Source organism: Coturnix japonica, chromosome 7 (assembly GCF_001577835.2).
Source record: "Coturnix japonica isolate 7356 chromosome 7, Coturnix japonica 2.1, whole genome shotgun sequence".
Taxonomy (NCBI): Eukaryota; Metazoa; Chordata; class Aves; order Galliformes; family Phasianidae; genus Coturnix; species Coturnix japonica.
In genome coordinates, this window is record NC_029522.1 from 14,812,082 (window position 1) to 14,822,491 (window position 10,410).

Below are 10,410 nucleotides of genomic sequence, written 5' to 3' on the forward strand. Positions count from 1 at the left end.
ACTATTTTTGTAAGCATCACAGATGGAAATACAGAAATCACTGTGGTGATCACAAAATGAAAATACTGACAATATGTTTGTCTGTGCTAAGTGTGTTGAATCCTGCTGATTCTGCTGGTTTGTGAAGAGCTTCAGGCCACGTGAAGCAGTTTGACACACTCTGAAGTTACCTGAAGGGACATTAGTTATATTTTTAAAGAGGGGGGCTGGAGAAAAATGTAAGAAAATATAGCTGGTAGTGTTGGATGACTTCTGATTGCTCTGTTCCTAAGCAAAGTGCAAGATCTGACAAGGAGATGTTTCTCTTGCTCTTCAGAGGACACTTGCTGACCTGCCCAACTGTGGATCTCATTGCTGAAGCTCACCTGATTCAGTCTCTGACTTTCTCTTTTAATCTAAAGGTATATTCTGCAGTAACTGCAGCTGACTAACTGATTAATTAGTGGGAGTACATCATTGCTTGTTTTGTTGTCTCTCTCTTTTTCCTGTTCCCTTCTTTTCCATTGTGAATAGTCATAGGAATTTGGTTTCAGAAGATTTGTCTGAATCTTGAGACTATTCTTTGTTTCATTTGTGGTACTTGATGGTTTTGTTATAATGCTTTTGACAATTTAATTTATTTCACTCAGAAGGTCTTAAACATCTGAAGATTATAATTAAATTGTACATATTTCTATATAACAGATGCTAGATAAATTAGAAGGCAGAATAAGCAAGATTTGGTACTCAGAAGATATGCTTAGTGTTAGTCATTAAATCTATATTCAACCAAACTCCCACTGGTCTGTCCAAACATGGCTAAGCTCCCTTGTGCAATACGTGCTGTACCACTCTGGGCCAATTCGGTGGGGGTGAAATTCATCATTTATGATGGGAATAGCAAAATAATTATCCCTGGAGATGGCTGAATAGCTCTTCCCATGCCTTGGCAAGCTTGCTCATTTGAATGTTTAATTATTATTTTTCTTTTAATGGCTTACTTTACATACAGTACATCACTGTACCACTGACATTTTCTGTTCTGACTTGCTCTGATGACATCACAGAAACAGTAAGATTATCAGAAAAATGGAAATAGATGCTTATCAGTGTATAAAAAGCAAAGTACTGGCAGCTACTGGAACACTGACAGGCAACTGATTCTGCTTTAGTACATGTGAAGGGACTGCATCCCAGCCAGTGGAAACTGGCAATCAGAATTCAGCAGCATAAGGCTGCTTGCCCAAGAGCCGCTCTTGATGTGGAAGCATCTAGATGAAAATGCCCAATTATAATCTATTAAAACATTCAGTTAAAGCTACTGTACAGCCAGTATTTTACAACTTTGGTAGATAAGCAATGTATTTGCAACAGCTAGATCCTGTTTCAAATGTAGAGCTCATCAATATTTTCTAGTTTGAACTTAATGATTTCCAGATAACAACCTGTCCACTTGTTTTAATTCTTTTATTCACTTCTATGTTTATAGTAAGCCCTGACATGCTCTAATTGTACTTCACAATGCTTTTAAACTTCTAATAAGCATGTAGGACTTTTGTGCTATCATCTGAAATATACTGGTATTCCTGAGTCTTTGTGACTCACTCTAGTAATACTACTAGGCCTGTAGAAGGCTTACTTAGTCAGTACATACATGTTTAATGTTAAAGGTGTTCTTAATATCATGCTGCCATGGAATTTTGTCCAAAGAACTATGGAGATGTAGTAGGACAGAGCAATAGATTGATAAAAATAGTTGAATGGATGTCAGCTAGGTTAGAGGTATGAAAGGTCACATACAGATGAATGCTTCTATAATATCATTGTCCATGATAGAAATGAAAATGATATTGAATTGTTTCTTGTATAACTATTCACACAAAACAAATTTAAAAAACAATACCCAACTCACAACAAAATTGGAGACTTTTCTGTTTGCAGAGTTGTTTCCTATCTATTATCAGGTGTTTCTTGGGTAGTGATTAGACTACACTGTGTTAATTGAGGACAAGTCAGTTGCAGCAGATGTTTTCATGATGTTGTGATGACTGTAGGTGAAAAAGTAGATTTTGGTTTTCTTAATAATAGTACCAAAAGGTTTGTATGTTTGTTTTTCCAGAGGTCTTACACCTGCTGAAAATGATGAATTTTTACCATTCATGGACAGGTAAATAGCCCTGTAAATTAAATTAAACTATAATAAAACAAGGTTTTTCCTTTACACTTAAAAACATTATAGCTTCTTGTTGTTGTTAACCTCAAGATTCAGGCTGATGGATGGAGTGTGGGCACAATTGTGCACACAGTCAAAACTTTGCCTTGGGAAGTAATAATAAAGTGCATATCCTTCAGTGTGTATTGTGACTTTAGGGGAGCAATTATTTGGGACCATCCTAATTGTCTGTACATTAGAAACTTTTGTAGCATTATTTTGATCTGTGTTCCCATTTCACTTGTGGATTGTGTATGCGGCATTAGCAAGACTGAATGAGTTATTTTGGTTAGCCTAATGCTCTGTATCATCACAAAAAGATGGAAGAATAGAATCTGCTTCCCTGACTGCAAGCATCCTGGTGCTTTATTTTCATGTTACGTAGCTGAAGGATATAATGGGTCTCTTTGCTCTTGTGGCTAGCTAATTCCAGCACCAGGTACCTTTGGCAGTAATTTGTATCCATTATGGTACTTACGATTCCTCTGTGAAGTGGCCGTGTCCATTTCTGTCCACAATTCTTTAACTGAGTTGCTGGAATGCAGTAGCCTTAAACATGGCTTGGAATCTACAGAGTATGTGACCACTCCATACATGGAAATCCAGTGCAGAGTACTTTGGCTTCTTGTTCTATATCTAATGGGAGAAATTTCTGTTTGTATTCTTCAGTTGTCTTAGGAAAAGGGTGGATGTGCTTCTCATGCCATCACACTCCATCCAGGCAGGCTGGACTGTCTCACTTCTCAGGCTAATGTTAGGCTTGGAGGTCCCTTGTATTTATGTCTTGTAAAGATCCAATTGCACTGTCAGCACTTAACACCAGATAGTTATTCTAGAGCCAGATGCTCCCCATCATAGGCCAGAAGTTACCTCTACTGATTTCAGATAGTGTTTATTTTATCTCCATTCAGGCAAGAGTATGGTTGTGTCACCCTCACTGTATATTATATCATTTGAGTAGTACAAGAAAAATAACCCACTGAAAGAATATGTAATATGAAGTAACATACTTGTATGCAGGCAATGTTGCTTTATGTTCCTAGAAAGTTAAATCAAAGTCCCACTGAAATAATAGAGATACTGTTGCCGACCTAAATATAGGTGGGAGATGATGCATTTTCCCATTCAATTTGTCTGAGCAGCTGGTTAATTGTTCTTACCATTCGTTAATAGCATCTAGTCAGTTGTTACATCTTAGCAACAAATGAACTGTATAAAGAGTAAGCAAACAAGTTTAGTGGAAAACTGATTCTAATGCTACTAATTTGATCACTTAGTAACAAGATTCCACACCATGACATGAGTCAATGTGAGTACTGAGGAGAGCAGATGTTAGGACTTTGCACTTAGCCTGCTTTTGAACTGCATGCAGTATTTTACTAGCTGTATGAGGGGGATGTTATGAGAATAAATAAATAGAGGCAAAAGGGAAGATGTTATTAATTGCATCAATCAAACCTTAAGTTGCAGGCAGACGTTAGGCATGGCTGTTCATATCAGGACCCAGATGCCAAACCAGAAAACACTCAAAGTGCTTCCCCTAGCAGCACCTGGCTTTTTGGCAGTCTGTGCATTTGGGCACTGATGACTCTGGATTTGCTTCTTAGTTTTTCAAACTGTTGGACTGCGGAAGCCCTGGACAAAACAACAAAGCCCTTTCCCACATAGCACATTTCACGTAGCATTTCTCTTTTCCTGAACTGATTTCCTACTGTCACATAAGCAGTAATAGAACTGCCTACTTCAGTAATACAGACATACTTAAATGTTACAAAAAGCAGAACCTTAAATGCTTGTTCCCATCTTTCTTTTGCAGATCAGCCACTGATCATGACTGTGTAATGTCCAATGTGAGTATGCCCTGCCTGTAAATGAGGAAAGGGCTCAAAGTGCTTACATATTCCTGCATATCCTTAATGGATTTAAGCTAGTAGTATGTCAAAGTGAAATACGTTATACTGATATATAATGAGGCTCTCTCTTAAAGCAAGTTACAGTAAAGGAGGGAATTACTGTTTTCATTCTATACCTTTCACCAAAGGCTTTTACAATGATATTAAATATTAACTCTGTATAGGTTTAATCCCAAGCTGCAGCAGCAGCCTTAAGGTTAATAGTCCTTTTAATTAAAGGATAAGTCAGTTATTGAACACAGAAGCTAATCACAAAAGGATTACCACTGAAAATGAACATAGTCTGTGCAATTAGTCTGATAATTAAGACTTAAGTACTGGACAGAGATCAAAGTGCTTGTAATCTGCAATAAAGTTCCTAGAGTTGTAAGGATTTTCAAAATGTTAGCTTGTGCTTTATTGCACCTTCCATTTATTGTGTACCCATGATAGCAGCAAACACATTTTCCCAGTGGATATCAGCATGTATAACTGCAACAGCTGTTACTACATAAGCCTGGTGTTTCTCACAATATGATTACTCTGTCAACGACTACCATAAAAGGTGGCATCTGTATTCATCAAACAGAGTTATCAATAAATGTAAAGCCATACAACAATTAGAGATCTCCAAGGAAGAACAAATCCAACCAAAAAAAAATGTCAGCTACACTATTTAATTACTAAGATTGTTAATCAATAAAATGCCTTCATAACTTTTAATTAAATTTTTATTTGAAGTGGATGTTTAGAGAATCTGATTCTTTGTTTTCATATATATTTTTTTGTAACAGTTACACTACTAAAGTACTGGTGGCATCTGCGAGCAGCCGGCCTCGAGGGGACACTTCATGTCTGTAATTGCATTTTGTCACCTACAGAGGGTGTTAAGAATCTTGTTAAAAATAAGGGAAATAGTTAAGAGACATCTCACTGTAGCCATTACTATAGTACAAATTACCAGGTAGAGCAATCCAGAAGCTGTCAGGAAAGGTTAGTAAGAAAGAGTGTCAGGAAATCAGCCATTCAGCAATTCATCACAGCCTAACACTAGCTCTGAAATGAAAGCTTTAAAACAGCATTGTTTTATGAAGTAATGGACATTATCTTTTTTCTTTCCTTTTTTGTTTTTTATTCTGCAGCAGTGAATAAAGATAACAAGGAGAGTAGTTCTCTTCTGAAAGATATAAAGACATCAGGGATAAAAAATGTAAATTACTTTATTGCATAAATTTGCAAGCGAGGTAAAAATGAGAGGGAGGTTGTTTAGAACAGAAGGAGGCTGTTGCTGTGTATTACCTCTCCGTTTTTATTTTAATTTTGGAGTAGGACTGTAATTTTGCAACCTTTGCATATATGAAGACTAGCAGGTTTTCCAGTCTGATCTCTGAAAGCTCTGTAAGTTATCATAGAAATGGAGAGAATTTGCTTCTCAGACAGTTGTATAAGCATAGTCTTGATGCTGGTTGTAACGCAGGCTACCTTTGTTAGGGGTTATTGGAAGAGTTTGTTAACCTTTGTTTCACTAGCAGATAACTCAGAGGAAGAGGGAGATAACATTTCAGGACTTGGTCAGTAAGCACCTTTTGATGTTGACTATTGACGGTGTTGCTCCATGGGTTACTGGAGCTGAAATCAGTACAGGGCAAAAGCCCTTAACCATTTAATGAGCAGTCAATGGGCCCTATGTAAAAAGATTCCATGCTGTAGCTGCTGTTCTGCTAGGCTTGTGGAGATGCTGTTTGTTCACCGTGAAGTTTGAAATTGTCAGCCTAGGGCACTGCACTGCCTTCTCACCAAGCAGCATCAAGACATTGAACAAAAGCGTGGCAGAGCTATGTGAGGACTGCTGTGATGCTGCTGTGGCACTATCTGTTCTGTTTTACACAGATGTTGGCATGATGTACTCTCTGAGGAATACAACTGCTGTTGGTTGTGTTTCTTCACTGTTTTGTGTCTTGCTGTGATTATGGAAAATGAAAGAGTAAAAGAATTTATCATTATATATGTACTACAAATTCAAATTACTGATGCATTTATCAGCATCAGAGCAAAAGAGAGTGTGTTTTATTTCACTTCGTTGCTAAAGGGCCCAAAAAAGAAGGTAATTACAATTAACCAATGCCTCTACAGGGACTTACATGTATAGATGTCTTTTGGGGTCTGTCCTAGGAAAAGATAAATAGTTTTCAAACCATCCTTCCTGCTGTAGCACCCGAGCAGGAATTAAAGGCAAATGGGAGTGGCTGGAATGGTGTGATGATCCATAGGGTTACTTAGGAAAAATCCAATTTGCTTAATTCAGTGAGGATGAAGACAAAAACAAAAGTATGAAGGAAGCCACTGCAGTCAGTGAGTGTTATACTGAATTCTTGAAGGAAAGGAAGTAGCTGAACTGGATGGAGAAAGTAATCAAAAGTTTTGGGGGACTATTTTCTTATTTCATAGGTATCTTATACCACCTCTCCTCTAAAGCTGTTGGTGTTGTAGCCATGACATCTTGTTCCTGGTGTATAGTGTGTAAATCAATCAAATCCAAAAGCAAAATTGTGTGGTCAGTGACTTGAATTGCACAAATTAAATTAGTTTATCTCCTGATTTAAGATTAAATTATATCAAAGTACTCCTAAATTAATACATGTATATACGCATGGATGTATGAATATTTTGGGAACAAATAGACTCTGTGTGCTGCTGTATGGAGTTTACTGAAGTTGCTGTGATGCGGAAAAGAAATGTTACAGTTGCCTATGTTGTTTATAACCTAGGTTTATTGTTTCTGTGAAACAGAAAGGGCATCAGCTTGAAGATAATATATCTCAGTCTGTTTTCTATGGCCTTGAGTGGCACAGTCATTTCAGTGGTGGAGGATTAGGCTCATTGCCAGTAATTCTGTTTTGGTTTTGTGGCCTAATCCAGCTGCCAGTAAAGTTGATAAAGTTTTACTGACATCCAGGGGAGCAGAAGTATAGGTTAAATGCTGGCATTTGTGTAATTCCCATGCTTAGTGCTTCCTTTTGCTGAGAAAATAAGCAGGCAAATTCTGGATGCACTGTTTAGAGACTTGGTTATTTGCCAACATTCTTGTAGCTCTAAAATAACTTTTAATATACGACTTCAGAAGCAGAAACTCTGGCAGAAAAGGCGACCAAAAATGTGTCCTTATTTTCCATATGAAAATGTTGCAAGGACCACCAGCAGGAAGGTATTGTATAGGATTTCAAAGATAAGCAAGTGATGAAAGAAAGCTGTCTCTGACAGAGGGCATCCTGTAACTTTGTAAGCTGGAAGATCTGTGAAGGTAATAAACAGAAATACTAGCAAGCAAAAGGTGGAGTAAGACATCAGGTTGAGGCACTCCACACTTTGCTGAAGCCTCTGAAAGCTCTCAGTGTGATTTGTCCTGTGCAAAACGTTGTGTAAGAATAATGTAGTTACCTCTTGAGTTTTTTAAATGGGGATGATTGTCTGATGTTTAAATGGCAAGAGGTTTAATTACAATCGCAAATTTGAAGCAAGTTGGCACTGATGAAAAAGGGTTGTATTTATACTTTGCCTTTGTGCACTACCAAGAGTCGGTATTCATTCATAGTGTAAGTCATATTCACTAAAGACTTGTCAGAATCAAGTGTTTACTTCTCATAGGTATGAAAATATCCTTAAAATAGATAATAGCATCAATCACTTTTAGCATTTGGATGTCAGGCGTGCATGGAAACCCTGCTAACTACCCTAAAAAAATATTTTAAATGACTCCTCAGAATGTATATACATGTATTTTAATTCATGGGAGGACAGATTAAAAGAATGCTGTTTCCTTGACACACTGGATGAGAATCTGTCTTGTTGCAATGCTAAAAATTCTCTATCCATCAATTAAATGCAGATTCAGGGCACCATCTCATATTTCCTTGTCAAATAAATAATGTCTTACATCAAAGACCACACAGATTCCTACTCAACAAAACAGGAGTATGTCTGAGCATATAATAAATGTGAAATATGAAGGAGAACAAAATGAGACAGCCAATAAAATGCAAGATTTGTTAGATAGCATATACCTTAGAAAACAGTGTTACCATTGCTCTGAATTTGATTAAAGATATACTCTTAATGTCACTAATTTTCCCCACAGACTGAAAATTTTATTACACAAAACAGCAAAGATCTGTGAGGAATGAAAAGAAGATAAATAGAGGATGAATTTTATTTTAAATGTATGCATTTCTAATGTTAGAAAAATCCTTTTTTTTTTTTTTTTTTTTTTTTTTTTCCCCCTTCTCCATCTTTTCTCTGTGAAGCTTGAATTTGGAAAAGGATGCATCATGTCAAATGACAAAGTTTGAAGATGATATAAAATTTTGCAGGGTAGTCAAATCCGAAGCCATAAGTAGAAATTGCCAATGAGTCCCATAATAACTGCCTGGGTAATAAAATTGTAACAGATATTCACATTGCTGAGGTAAAATAACACCGTGAAAATAAATTTATGGAAAAATCAGCTCTAAGCAAGCTACTACCACTCTAGAAAGAGAGTTTGGATTGGTTATATTTATTAAAACATGAACCTGGTTGTCCTCCGATTCCATAAAGCAAACACTGTCAAGATTAATTCACAGATATTTCAAACAAAACAGTGAATGAATTGGACATCTGATGTGCTCACAATTTGGATGCAGCTGATCACTCTGGTTAGAGTACAACAGAAAATTAGTGCAGAATTAGAAGCTAAAGGAAGTACTGCAGGATGGTCAAACCCAGAGAAGTTCCATGTAAATAACAAACTGTGGGGCATTTCTAAAGCGTTTAATTCTTTCTAAAAGATTTTAAAATTGCCTTAAAAGATGACTGAAGGAGGTCTGGAAATTGACAGTGTGCACTTTGCTTCCAGAATGAATGTTGCTCATTTAGTTTTCATTTATTAGGAGCTCAGCATATGGAAGCAGCTGTCACAGGAGATGACTCTGGAGAAACTCTATCCAAACAAGAGAAGCAGCAAGGAGGTGACATTTTGAAGATAAATAAGTAATTATTTGTGTTGGTTTTGATGATGATGCTTCTTTTGGGGTGTTTGTTTGTTTTTGTTATTGTATTGATGGACATATGGTGCAATTTGTGGACGTTATCTTCTGCCAATAGACTTGCACACTGATGCTAAGAATAGATCAGAATTTCTCCCAGTTCCTGATTCAAAAAGAAGCGTTACTGTCTATAACTCATTCAGCCCCTCATTCAGAAAAGCCAATAGGCATTCTAAAAATCTTAGTATGGATGGACAGTCATCAATTAATTCCCTAGGAATTCACGCTTAACAATGACCACAATCTGCAGCAACCCTACACTGATCAGGTATCGTGGATCCTGAATGAAAGGGGGTGGTAGAAATTCACCTGGCAATCCATGAAACCAGCCTCTAAATGCTTGGTGAGCTACTTTGTTTCTTTAGACTGACATGGAGGGTGGTATGGAGTATTAAGGTGCAGATGAGTCTGTCATGTGGAAAATAGTTCTGGTGGTTAAGTAGCCTTTGTACGTTCTTCTCTCCCTAAGACCTTCAGTCTTTTTTCCATTCATTTTTTCCTACATCTGTGTCACTGGTTTAACTGGTTTATAAGTAGCAAACTTCTTTTGTTGGTAACTGCAGAACATGATCTCCAAATTCCTGTGGAAAGCCAGGCTACCACTTCTCAGGTGGTTTCTTTTGTTGTTGTTGTTGTTGATTTTTTGTTGTTGTTGAGAGGTTTTTTGATATATCAACACATTTTCAAACTGTGGGTACATCCCATGCTGAACACTCTGCCTCAGAAATGGGCCTGATGACATCTATTCCTATTACAGACATCTTCCTCATTTTTCTCTACTTTTTTACCTACACCTTGAAGAATGACATTAGAAGGTGGGTTTTTTTAACTATTTCCTTTGCTTCTATCCCTTATCACTACATACATCAAAATAAAATTAAAGTAAATTAGTATGTGGTATTTGCCTTTACTCATTGAAATACAATCAGAATTTCAGTCTACCTCTGCCACTACAGCAGTACTTTCCAGCTGAAAATGAATTATGATACAAAAAATGCATCACGAGTTGGAAAAAACATTTCATTTCTTAATTACACTGTGAAGTTTTTTGCAGTTGACAATTCTCCTCCCAAGAGAAATAGCTAGCATAAGACAAGCTGTGCCTAGCTAGATGAGCAAACAAAGCACACGTGTATTTACAAGCATAGGAGAAGCATATGAATTGTAATAATTATAGTGGCAGTGGGAATATAAAGGGGATGGCAGTTCATGACACAGATTCATTAATCAAAACTGGCTGAGCTCA

General features: G+C 37.0%; 1 long non-coding RNA gene across 1 annotated transcript in view; it reads left to right on the forward strand.

The window, feature by feature from the left end:
• Positions 1–9,303, forward strand: part of LOC107316645 — a 28,789-nt gene extending 19,486 nt beyond the window's left edge. Inside the window, exon 6 of the long non-coding RNA XR_004308045.1 lies at positions 9,009–9,303. This is a non-coding gene — a long non-coding RNA (uncharacterized LOC107316645). The remainder of the gene's footprint in view (positions 1–9,008) is intronic.
• The last annotated feature ends 1,107 nt before the right edge of the window (positions 9,304–10,410 follow it).